The 10,679-nt window shown below is 45.6% G+C and overlaps 2 long non-coding RNA genes across 3 annotated transcripts in view; one reads left to right on the top strand and one right to left on the bottom strand.

Moving 5' to 3' along the window:
- Positions 1 to 3,384, top strand: part of LOC108446698 — a 17,836-nt gene extending 14,452 nt beyond the window's left edge. For both annotated transcript variants that reach the window (XR_001861986.1, XR_001861987.1), the window contains 2 exons: positions 2,432 to 2,509; positions 2,978 to 3,384. This is a non-coding gene — a long non-coding RNA (uncharacterized LOC108446698). The remainder of the gene's footprint in view (positions 1 to 2,431; positions 2,510 to 2,977) is intronic.
- Positions 3,385 to 6,773: 3,389 nt separating this feature from the next.
- LOC108446697 lies at positions 6,774 to 10,371 on the bottom strand. The gene is made up of 3 exons (XR_001861985.1): positions 9,513 to 10,371; positions 8,292 to 8,424; positions 6,774 to 7,281 (listed from the first exon to the last, which is right to left on the bottom strand). It is a non-coding gene; the product is annotated as an uncharacterized LOC108446697 (long non-coding RNA).
- Positions 10,372 to 10,679: the final 308 nt, after the last annotated feature.

The raw sequence follows: 10,679 nt of genomic DNA, 5'->3' as shown, positions 1-10,679 counted from the left end.
TCGGACCCCACAGCCACGCACAGAGTGACAGTCCGAGATCTCGCTCCTGTCCTCCGCCCCGCACCGGCCACTGCTGCCACCGCCAAGCTCGCGGGTTCGATCCCCGGATGGGCCATTCACGTCTGAGTTGGACGCGGTGATCCCTGTGAGTCCCTCCCAGCTCAGAATATCCTGTGATTCTGTGCCTGCACATGTGCGCTGACCAGGCCGGTGTCCGTGCCGCTCCCCACATGCAGGATGTTGTGCTAACGGCAGCGATGTCCCCACAGCAGGGACAAGGCGATGCCGGACTGCAGTGTGACACTAAACTCCTCTCGGGACCGGGAGCTGACACGGATTCTCTGTCATTCCCCTGTTGTCAGCGTCTCACTGCACATGCATTTGTTCATCATTAGTAAGATACTGATGCTGACTAAACCCTGACTCTCGATCACACAGAAATTCGCCCAGAACTGCGGGGTTCGGACTCGTATGGCGAGTGAGAAGTGGGGACAGGGCATTTCCTCACATCTATTCCATCTGGAGAGCAAACCCCTCTCCCAGTTCCTCCTGGCTGACAGGGAATTGCATCACCTGCGTGTGCAGATATTTTTGTTTTCCCTCTGAAATGTGCTTGTTTTATTGTTTTCCTCCGATGGAATTTGCCAGCGTGTCCCAAATTATGTGGTTCTGAAATTTAAAAGCAACATACCTGTGTGGGGGAGAGAATGAGTGGTTTTGACTGCGCGAGCTGGCTCTTCCTTCCCTCCTCCCTTCTCCCCACATCCCCATGTGCTATGGAGCCAGCTGCTCCCGGAATAGTTTGGGAATGAAATGTCACCATTTGAAACTGGTGAGTCACACTTTTGGGAGGAGGGGAGGAGAGAATCTGAAATCTTGCCGTGTGGCAGAGCGTCTCCTGGTGAGTACAGAGAGATTTTTAAAACCACAGACTCCCTTATGATGGAGTTGAGGGGCTTTGAACAGAGGCTGCTGGGTGTGTCCGCGCTGCTTTTTGCAGGAGGATCTCAAAATCCTCTTCAAACTTGAATTTTCTTCCCCAACATGCCCACTGCAGCTGGATGCTGGTGCCTCCTCCAGCAGCACTGAGTTGTATCTGTCTGACAACACACCTACAGCGACTCTCTTAATTAAGTCTCCCGCACTGCTGCGAGGTGTGTAATTACAGCGAGACCTGACTTAAGCATCCACTCGAGGGACTAACAAAAAAAATTCTTTACCAGAGCAGGGAGGAACAGAACTTTACTGAATAAATTTTTTTTTGATATTTTAGGGGAAGTTTATTAAACAAAGGAGGGTAATTATTCTGGTTCTTCTTTCTCCCAAAATAAGGATGATGCCTTTAATATACTGAGCGTTAACATAATCAGGGCTTTTTTCCCTACCAAAAGGATACTTGAGAAATTCTGTCTTTTAACAGAGATTACTATAAAAAAGAGTCAATTAGTGCAAATGGTGGCAATGATCTCGCAAAATGAACTACTGTTTATCAGAAGCTCCGTAGTTTTCTCTCCCTGGCCAGTGATAGATTTTTTTATTGAAAGGGCAGCATTCAGGATTGCAGTTTTAGGGTGCTATAACCACCCATTTTCAGCACTCTACCTGGCAGTTTGGCCTTGCAGGTACCAAGAATGGTGTGTCTGGAGGTAGCTGTAATACTAATTGTGTCTCCCAAAGAGCTCCAGGAGGATGGATTTTGGCTGTTGCTGCCCCAGCTCGCTGTCAGAGGTCTCAGTCTTGCCCCCGAGGTGGCAGCTGGGCTGTGCATCCCCACACACAGCCCAGGGTATTAATCCAACCCACCAATTACTTCAGGTTCCATTGCTATTCCAAGCACTGCAGTGACATGGAGAGGAGAAGATGTGCCACCCATCCTGCAGCCCCCGTTTCTGCAGGAATGATCTCCAGCTGAAGGACAGTGAGAAGCTGGAAATAGTAATATCAGAAATAGCCCCCAGAGGGGCTGTCAGCCCTCAAGTCCCACCTTCAGTGGCATTCTGAGTTCATGCTGTGAGTAAAACTCCCAAATTGCTCACCGAGCTTGCAGCAAACTTGGTGGGGATTTTGCAAGCATAAGCCCTGGAGGGTTTGATGCCATCTCTGTCTGTTTTATTTGGAAGACTGAGCTCAAAGCAAGATGTTATGAAGTGTGCATTTCTATCTCAAATTCCAGATAGTGTTAACTAGAAACCCACATCCTCCATTGTCACTGGATTTGACAGAAATCACCCCTGGCTGCAGAAATTTGCTGCAGAGCCTCAGATTTTCTTTAATACAAAATAAAACAACCTCAGAGACAGCCTTGAAAAGTCAAATCTGGGTGCTATTCCACATGCATTTTCTCAGCAGAAAAGCCTGTTTATTCTCTTAAGTGTATCACTGTTGCCCTTTTTTCTTAACTCAAGACTATCACAGTGATTTTGCACTGCAGGGCACCAGAGAGTCCAACCAGCAATGCTGCAGGAGCTTAAAGTTGCAGCAGCAACGTAGGAGTGAGCCAAGGAGCCAGGTAAGAAAAGGGAAGCCCTCTGGGTACCTGCTACACCTTCAGGTGTGAACTCAGAGCTATTCCAAACCGGTAACTCCTAAGAAATGGGAATGTCAGTGGATCATCAATTCTGAGGCATAATGACAGCATTTTAGTGCTTGAAATTGTCTTACCTCTGTTTGTTCTAGCATAGGTGTTTGCTTGCTAGGGTTAGCTCCCCAGATTCCTGATAGGGATTCCCTTTAGCCTGCAGTTTCCTGCAGATAACTCCCATGATAACACTGGGAATGAGCAGTGTAAATACTCCCTATGGAAAAGCAGCTTATTTCTCAGAATGAGGTTATTGTCCTTTCAAATAGAGTAACAAAAGACAAATTTACTGAGTATACAACTCACTGAAGTACTGTGTGTTTCAAAGATACGTGATGATTTCTTTAAAACTTAATGGATTTTTGCCCAAATCAAAGGATTTTGTCTCATCACCTACAGTGGGATTTCCCAGAGGGCCTGAGACAACACATCCTCAGCTTTCTGGACCTTGGCTAAGCTGATACATGTGGAATGTGTGGAAGACTTCCCAACAGGAACAAGCAACCCTGGAAGGCCAAGATTACCACTCATCTGGTTTTGGGGGAAAAAAAAAAAGAAAAAGACAACTGAGATGATGTTGGACATTCATTAGCAAAGCATTGTCAGAACACAATAGAAGAACAGACAAAAGCCAGTCCAGATTCTGTGGTATTTCCTAAAGGGCTCCCTCTGGCACATGGCTATTCCCTGCCAATCCTTCTGTATTGTCTTTGATAATGAATAGAAGCTGAACAGATGATTGTTGTATTGTCCACTAAGTGATTCATTTACATTAAATAGTGCTCCAAAAGTAGGCTTTGGGTGGACTTTTTTAGTCACTTCAGTTATTTATTTATAAAGTTTAATTACTGTCTTTTAACTCTCCACTGTAATAATTATTTCCTGATTGCTTCAGCTAAATTACTCCTCTGAAGTCAGTGGCCCAACAAGCCCTGACATGAGAAGCAGCATCCCTGCACTTTCAAAAGTGCTTAATTTTGAATGGCCACCTCTAGGGAAGTGCTCCTGATTTGGGAAGGTGCTGAGATTCTTGAGCACCTGCAGGTCTCTGAAGTCCCTGGTGCCTGGCACTGAATGAAACACAAACTTTGCTGCATAAACCATCACAGTTCCATGGATTCCTTCTTAACCTCTCAACTCCTGCTATGCCTTCACCAAGGTTCTTGATTAACCCAAGGCTTCTAATACAATTTCAGGCTTTTCTTACAGAGGTCAAAAGGTTTGGTTTGGTTTGCAGATGTGACAGATGGTATCTGCTCGAGGGCATATTGTTGAAGGAGAACTTCCATGTGAGAAGATATTTAGCACCAAATCCTTATCCAGGGCTGCAGGGCCACTAATTTGGATGTACTAATTGCTGGGGGAGAATGACGTGTACTGAAGGGCTCTTTGATGGCTGAAGAATTTGAGGAAATCAACAGTCCAGGCCTTTTCATGTCCAGTTGTCTGAGAAGCTGCATGACTTTGTTGAGTGGCTGCAGTTACATCTCAAATTCCCTGATTTCCTAATTATTCTCTTCTCCCTATCCTATGTACAAGGCAGGGAAGCAGTGATGCAGAGAGAGGAAGGGAACAGTCCTAACAGTGTTGAGTTGTCCATGTAATATGGCCTCAGTTTAAACCTCCCAGGGCAGAGCTAAGCAGCCTTTGCAGGCTCTTCTGACATTTCCTCAGTTCCTTCTCCTTCCAGTTGGGAAAAACAAACTTGCCTGCCCTGTGCCAAGATCCCAAAGAAAGAACAGAAGTTTGTTTTGAAGAGTTTAGATGCCTGTACCTGCCAAAATGAGGCAAGATTGACTTTTTGCAACCAGCTTCCTACCAGCTCCTCAGCCAAATGAACACAGAGGACAAGAACACTCCAGTTCCACTGTAGCCTTCCAACTCCTTGCCATTCTCTACTCCTCTGGCTACAGAAACTGGGCAGAAGCTGCTGTGTGACTACCTAAGCTTTAGGTTTCTGTTTGTGTCACATTTTTGTTACCCTGCTTCAGAAACTGCCTTTACCTGGTGATTAAAGCAAGCTACCCACCCTCAAGATCTCCCTGAGCTTCAGCCTTCTTCTGGGTTGTGTGGCAACATCATAAACCCAGACGAGACTCAGCAGACACAGAAATAAAACCATCCCTCCCTCTGCATAAAGCCACAAAGCACTACCAGGGTTTCCCCTGGTGGCTTCCACTTTAACCCTGCAGCGCTGCTCTCCCTGTGTTCCTGCTCTCCCAGGGGCCCAGACTGCTCCGTGCCCTGTGGCAGGCAATGGAATCAAACACTGTATTAGCAGCCCCATAATAGCTGTGCTCAGTGGAACCCAGCTCCCTTCATTAATCCAGAAAATGAGAGTTGTTTGTGTACATTTGAGAAGCTAATTATTTAAGGGAATTAAGGCTCATCAGATGCTGGTGACTGAGTTTGGTTTTGCATCCCAGGGGATGGAAGGAGACTAAGGGAAGCTGTTTTTGCACAGGTGAGCAGTACAGCAACTAACCAGTCCTGGAGGTGGGAACAGATCCCTGTCTACCTGATGCATAAAAACCCCTCTCTTTGTATGTCTCTGTTCTTCCAGACATCATCCAATGACTCAGAGAAATTGTGGATGCCCAGTAATGCCCAGAGAAGTTATGAATGCCCCATCTCTGGAAGTGTTCAACGCCAGGTTGGACAGGGCTTGAAGCAACCTGGTCTAGTGGAAAGTGTCCCTGTCCATGGCAGGGGGTTGGAACTGGATAATCTTAAATGTCTCATCCAACCAAAACCATTCTCTGATCCTGAGTCTGCCCATTCAAATAGATTTTTTAATCACCCCTGATCAAATAACTCTCTGGTTTTATTTTTTCCTACCAGGAAAAGGTGTTCTCCACTTGAGGGTGACCTAACGTTTATATTTTGCAATAAATCAATATTGCCTTGTCTCAGGTGGGTTTTTAGAAAGGGAAACAAGCTCATACCATTTGTTCTCCTATAGTCTGCTGTCCTTCAGCCTTACCTTTGACCACCATACTCAGAGAAGGGTTTAGATAGAAATGCTGTTCCCTGACCTAACAAGGGACCTTCCAGTGCCTTGGGAAACAGAAGACAAACTGGGTGAAAACCCCCCTCGTCTGTGAGAAACCACAGATGAGGCCAGATCTGCTGTTCTAAACAAAGTTTTTACAACAGAATGACTTGTAACAGTAGATGGGTGCTTTTGACATTCTTCCCAGAAAGTGACAGAAAATCTATTGATGCTATTGCCAATAAGTATAGGCTAAGGAACAGGGACTTGGTTCCGATACTGTCACTGGATGGATCCCCTCTTCATTACAAGCAGCTTGCCAAGAACAAATGTTTCAAATTTTATGATGATAGCCAATGTCCTGTGCTCTTCAGAGACTGAGGGAGTGAACTGCTCTGTGTGTTCAGTTGAAGCCAGATGTTAAAGTATTGTCTGGATGTAATTGGCTTGACAAATAGCAGGAGTGACATTTTAGCTCCATTCAAGTCAGTGGCAAAATTCCTGTTGAGTTCAGCTGGGGCCAAGATTTCTTCCTCTGACAGTGCTGACGGGAAATCTAACGAGTAATCTTCAGTAAAATAAGCACAGGCATTGTGTTTTTCTAGGACTATTTTCAATCCATGGGCCATGAATCCTTGGAGTACTGTGCACTGCTTTGAAGAGGTCTGCAGAAGATCTCAAAGACAAGGAATTTTAGTGTCAGTACCTTTAAATTCGCTATCCGGGGGTCCATGATTCCAAGGGAGAATGTCAGGAGCTGATTACCGAGTTCAGAGTCAGCTCGGTCCATCAAAATCCACCTATCTGTGCAGTCCTTGGACTGACAATTATCATCCCAGCAGGATCTGCACAGATGAACCAATCCTTTGTCATGGAATGTTGTAGAGTTGAGAAGCTGCTCTGTCTCCTATACTAAGACTGAGCCACGTGGAAATCTCTGCTCTGGCACCTACCAGGTGCCGTTACCACTGGATTGGGATGAAAACAAGGCTTTTTAGAGAAGCTGGTGTAGCTGGGACTACACAACCCATCTGGTTTTGTAGCAAGGTCAATACTCCATCCCCAAGAAAAATGGCAGGCACCAGTGGTTCCCTACAGACCTTCAGGTGTCTGAGGTAACTCAACTGAACTTTGTAGGGAATCAGAAGCAATCAGTTTCAGGCAGAATCACACAATGGATTCTGCCCGTGGTATCTCCAGAGCTTTAAGCCCTGCAGCCAGACAAACAACTTCATCTACTTTAAAGCCTTTGGATTAAGCAATGGCAGTACTACTTAGATGGAAGTTCAAAATGTTTGGATAACAAAAGGCTTGAGCTCAGGGGGAAAAAAATATCACTGAATATTAAAAATAGGGTAATTTTTAAGAGTTAAAAGTATTCTTTTTAGGCTTTAAAATATTTTTCTGTGTGTGTTTTGGTAAGCAGAGTTGTTCTATAAGTTCTTTCCTTTTAGAATGTGGAAGAACTTGTATTTTTTAGAGTGCCTGAAAAAAGGCAGGAGAAGTACTGAGGAATCTTCACATATTCTGTATTTTACTAGCATGGAGAGCCCCTGTGCTTGCAGGAGCAAAGCTCCTGAACATCCCCCTTCAAATCCACTTATAGAGCCAGTGGCTTCAGCCTCTCGCAGGTCCAAACTCAGGCCAGCTTCACTTGTACTCCAGGGTTACAGGAGGAATCCTACCCAAATCCTTGATGTTGCTCACACACCTGATCGAAGAGAAAGGTTCCTGTTTACCTGAGAACTACTAAGGACATTTTAACACATATCACAGCAAAGCATGCCCAAATGATGAGGTAACAGTTGATTCATGGCTATCCAGAGGAGTCTAGAAGTGCCACCTTGGGATGACATGGATAGAAGAGACAGTTACTTTGCTTTTCCATGTGAAGAACGCTGCTTCTCCCCAGCTGAGCTATCATGGAACACAGATGACTCTCTGGAGGAAGACTTTGCTGCACATTTGCAGTGTGTTTTAGCTACTATCAACATTTATATTCCACTGGCATTTGAGGGTAAGCACTAATTAGCATAATCATCAATGCTTTAAAATGAAAAATTCCTCCAAGAGACACAGGAGGGATTGAAACTGTTTCCTTCCCCCAGAGGCAAATCCTTTCCCAAGCTATCTGCTGCACCAAAAGGTTTTATTCTAGAAAAATTCCCAAGCTATGCCCAAGAGTAAAGTAAACTACAGCAAACTTGTAAACTCGTGTGTGTGTATGTGCAGCAAGCCACCCTGATTTGACAATTACTACCTGACAAAATGTTGTCACTATTTTCCACTCCTATTTTGTTTTGGCTGCCGCTCTGTGCTGGTGTGTCACCTTTAGTGTGTGGGCTGCAACAATCAAGAAATGTTTGTAGAGTTGGAAGTTTTTATACTTCATAGGCAAGATTCTGCTGTCTTCACAGGACAGAAAGCAAAGGGTTTAATGGCATACGTAGAGTTTTGCCTCAAGCTCCCTAAGTCAGGAGCTGGCCTCAAATAATCTCAAAACCCACTGTTTTCTACACTATTCCAAAGTCCATTTTTACTCTGGTACCAGTTACCACAATCTAGCTTAAATAAACCCTTTTTTATGGAGAATAAGGTGTCAAGAAAACCTTGAGGGAACTTTTAAGTTTGAAAGGTAACGTCTATACTTTGGAAATGTCCCCTAAGAGTTCATCTTAAAATTTCTACATGCTGCCTTTAGGAAGTGACAGTGGGTCTCACCAGGTGTGGTCCAGGATGGGTATCCTGCATGTGGGTTCTTTGTGGCTCAGAGGATTCTCCTCACATCCTCAGCAGGGCTTCAAGTGATGGGCAGAAACCTCCAGGACAGGAGTAGTTAACTGTGCGAATTACTCTGGAAATGGCCAGAGAGAAAGATCAGTATTTTTCCAAAGGAAATTGGTCTTTGAGAGGGAACGACTTAAAAACGCAGGTGTTTCTTAAAACAATTGCATTTAAACTCACAATTCTTGTTATTTCTGCATAAGACACCACACCCTACAGGGAGTAAACACAGGGACTCTGCAAGACAGAGTGGCACAGAAATCTCCGTGAAAATTTCAGAGTCTGCAGGACATTGAACATATGTATTGTCTCTTTAGTATCCTGTTTTTTCAGCGAGATGGACTTAAATTTCATTGGCAGAAATTCTCTCTTTTATCTTTATCTCCTGTTTTGATGTGGTAGCCATGGAGAAAAGCCCCAGATTAGTAACAGTTGGTTGGTGCAGAATAACTTTCTCCTTGTATTTAGACTGTAGCAATATTGGGGGTTTTGCTTAATTGGAAATACTCAGACAATAATTATTAGATGCTGTTAGGACATTAATCACCTATCCCATTCCCTTCTATCCACCTTGAGCTGGTAATCCTTAACTGCCCTCTTTTCTGAAGGATGTTTAGGTGGTTTTCACAGGGAAGGGGCTGGCTCTCTTTGACTCTTGCTTTTGAAAACTGGGTAATTCTCCTGGAAGTTGGGTTAACACAGGAAGAACGTGCAGCACCAATTCCTGTTCCCTTTCCAAGAGGTGTAGGCTGCACTGTGATGACTTAATAGGTCTAAGACATAGGGTCAAAGACAGGGTACAGCCTCCCTCCAGATTTCACTTCTCATCTTCTGAAACATTCAGTGCAATTTGTGTACACAGTGGGATAATTGTGCCCTTTCCTGACTCTTGGCATCTTTTTTTTCCAGCTCTGGGGCAATTCCAGGTGTATCGCTGGAGCGTAATCCCCAGACTGTGTGGAATAGGGATTTCTGGGAAAGGCTAACGAGCAGTGTGAGCCAGGAGATGGAACAATTACAGGTGTCCCACGCAGACGGACAGTGTGTCCTGCTGCTGCCTCAGCCTGGGGATACAAACCGAGCTCTTTTTTTAGCCCTACTTTGCCACCAAACCTTCTGGTTATATACAAATAAAAAACTAAGTCTCCTACTACCTACCTCGCTTTCTTTTTGAAACAGCAGCACCTCTGGAGGAAATGGAAATTCCTCAGGTGATTGTTACAAATTTTTGCCTTTTATTTCGTGCAAGCTGCAGCAGCAGGTCAGGAAACTGGACACGATATGAAAATCTGCAAGGTGAAGATTTCAAGGTTACAGCTCCCGAGAAACGTGATTAGCACGCACTGAAAAATGGGATTGGTGAAATAATGTGGTGACACTTCACCACTTATTTCCTTGTTGGACAGTGTTTGCAGTGCTTGTCTAAGAAGCCTCTGCAAAGCCTCCGGTCTCTCTCTTCAGAAACCAGGGCAAAATTCCTATCCTTTTCCTCTTGCCTCACTCCATTATGTAACCCTACAGTGTGTGTGTGGCATACAAGCTGAAAACTATGTACAGATTCCAACATTTTTCACTGTCTTCCCATTTCCTTGTATAGGAAAAAGCTGAAATAACACCAGTTCTGGTTATACACCGCTTTTGTTTCTTCCCTATGGAAACACCAGGATGCAGGCTGGCGGTATGGAGGGACCATATATGGTCCTGGAAGCCCGTCGGAGTGTGGCGCGGAGCTTCTCCCGGGAGCCCCGCGATCCCTCTGCTCTCAGGAGATCCCTCTTCCCTCAGGAAACCACTGAGGGAACAGCGAGTGCGGAACCAGCGGATGTGACAGCAGCGTAGGCTGCTCTGGGAAGGACCGCCCCCTCGCGGCCACCGCCAATCCGCCCTCCGCTTGCAACGTGACTGACGTCCATCTCAACCAATCATACCGCCGCTCCCACCACATAGCCACCACCTCTTATCTCTGTTGGTCGGATAACCTGTCAATCGTCCGAGTCGTCCCGCCTCTTTCCGGCGGGGGAAATGCTAGGTAGGAAGGGTGGAGGGGGAGAGAAACCGCCCCCTCGCGGCCACCGCCAATCCGCCCTCCGCTTGCAACGTGACTGACGTCCATCTCAACCAATCATACCGCCGCTCCCACCACATAGCCACCACCTCTTATCTCTGTTGGTCGGATAACCTGTCAATCGTCCGAGTCGTCCCGCCTCTTTCCGGCGGGGGAAATGCTAGGTAGGAAGGGTGGAGGGGGAGAGAAGAAAGGAAAAGAAACCAATGAGACGCTAGAGAAGGGTAGATGGACATGTAGACGGACCAATCGTCGCGCTC

Source organism: Corvus brachyrhynchos, unplaced genomic scaffold (genome assembly GCF_000691975.1).
Source record: "Corvus brachyrhynchos isolate BGI_N302 unplaced genomic scaffold, ASM69197v1 scaffold5, whole genome shotgun sequence".
Lineage (NCBI taxonomy): Eukaryota > Metazoa > Chordata > Aves > Passeriformes > Corvidae > Corvus > Corvus brachyrhynchos.
Note: the sequence above shows the minus strand (reverse complement) of the source record. Positions and strands in the feature narration are given on the sequence as shown.